Raw genomic sequence first — 2,082 nt, forward strand, 5'->3', positions numbered from 1 at the left:
CCACTGGCAAAAAATTGTGTGCAAAAGTCAGATTACTGCTATTAAACATCACACCGATGCACGAAACTGAAGAAAACTTCCACAAAGTAAAAATGACATGCATAAATAATTTATCAAACTGTTACTAAGAGGAGAACTTCAAAGCGACTAGTTATTAATAAATATTTCCATATCCTGCCCAGAGAAGAACCAAGAAGCAAGTAAGAAGCAGACAAAAAGCACGAAGAACAGAAGTAGAAGATTCGCGAGATTGAGACTAAGAAAGAAGATGGGTGAAGAATAGACGACATACCTTCCCAAGTCCCTATCCTATTGTAAACTAGTCGACTAGAACAACAGACACCGCACAGAATGTTAGAACACCACTTGACTGGTAGCAGCAGCATGATGATCGACAGGAGTCCGTCCTATTACTCGTTGGTCCCGAACTGTTTGCCGGCCTGCTGTATGGTCTCCGACGATGTAGTGCATTGGGACAGCCCTTACGTGGACCTGTCCCCAAGGGAAGGGATGGTTTCGTTCGCCCTCTCTATGACGCCTCTTGAGGTGCTTTTGTGTCGATTCCGAGCAGCGGTCCGCCCGAAATATTTTCCTTGGCCATGTTTAAGAAAACTGCGTGATTTGAGTGATGGGGATTGTAGTTCTTACAGCCGTTGGACGGACGTCAAGAGAAGGGGTGAGATGTGAGTACAGGTAGGTGTGACGAACTGCCTATGGTGTGACATGGCCAGTGTGGCTTTAGGCATAACAGCATTGGAATGTGGTGCAAACCTGATGTCATTAAGCAGCGTAAATTTCACACGAGCTTCTGGGCTCAGACCATTCTGGCACGTCGACACCTTTTAATTTCCCTCGCGCTGTTCAGCAGCAGTGGTAGAGGGCAATAGTGGTAAAATCACTTAACCATTTGAATCTATCCCAAAAATATACGCCATTAAACCGAGGAATCTCACAACAGATGGGTAAAATCCCGCCGAAGGCACCAGTATAACAGGGAAGCTACCTTGACTACGAAGGGCTTTGAACATATTTCTTTCTGAAAGCAGGATAGCTTTATTCAGGATTCCAATGCACCTTATCATTCCCCAGCCAACGGCCTTGCCACAGCGGTAACACCGGTTGCCGTCAGATCACCGAAGTTAAGTGCTGTCGGGCTGGGCTAGCACTTGGATGGGTGACCATAAGGTCTGCCGAGCACTGTTGGCAAGCGGGGTGCACTCAGCCCTTCAAATCAAATGGCGCTAAGCACTATTGCACTTAACATCTGAGGTCCTCAGTCCCCTAGACTTAGAACTACTCCAACCTAACTAACCTAAGGAAATCACACACATCCATGCCTGAGGCAGGATTCGAACCTGCGACCGTAGCAGCAGCCTGGTTCCGGACTGAAGCGTCTAGAAACGCTCGGCCACAGCGGCCGGCGCACTCAGCCCTTGTGAGGCAAATGGAGGAGCTACTTGATTGGGAAATAGCGGCTCCAGTCTCGGAAACTGACATATAACTGGGAGAGTGGTGTGCTGACTACATGCCCCTCCGTATCCGAATCCAGTGACCGCGGTCGGTCGGTACCTTTGAGCCTTCATGGCCTGTTCGGGAGGAGTTTAGAGGTTTTTTTTTTCATGCCCCACATCTTTGGCTACAAAACCCTATGTTTAACATAATCTCCGTCAAATGCGGCGGCCTGTATGCCCGCATGGCATCACTCTACTGGTCGACGGCGGAGACAACGTCTTGCTGCTCCCCATCATCCACATACTGCTTCATTGGGCCAAATGGATGGACATAAGGAAGGTGCGAGATCGTGATTGTAGGGTGGATGGGGCAGAACAGTCCAATGATGTTTCGTGAGCGCCACTCTGGTGCACCCACTTGCGTGAGGCCTAACGTTGTCATGAAAAAGGAGAATTTCATTTACATTTTTCTGTCATAGAATACTGTAAAGTCGTTTCTTCAATTTCCCCTCAGTGTAGCCCTCTTCAGAGTTGATTGTTGCATGATGAATGTCGACATCAAACAGGATAACATCTTCAGAGTTCCAGAAGACAGCCGCCATGACTGTATCTGCTGAAGGTGCGGCTTTGA

General features: G+C 48.1%; 1 pseudogene; it reads left to right on the plus strand.

Annotated features, from left to right (window-relative positions):
• The first annotated feature begins 1,088 nt into the window (after positions 1–1,088).
• On the plus strand, positions 1,089–1,206 carry LOC124607690 (annotated as a pseudogene).
• The last annotated feature ends 876 nt before the right edge of the window (positions 1,207–2,082 follow it).

The sequence above is a fragment of the Schistocerca americana genome, chromosome 3, assembly GCF_021461395.2.
Source record: "Schistocerca americana isolate TAMUIC-IGC-003095 chromosome 3, iqSchAmer2.1, whole genome shotgun sequence".
Taxonomy (NCBI): domain Eukaryota; kingdom Metazoa; phylum Arthropoda; class Insecta; order Orthoptera; family Acrididae; genus Schistocerca; species Schistocerca americana.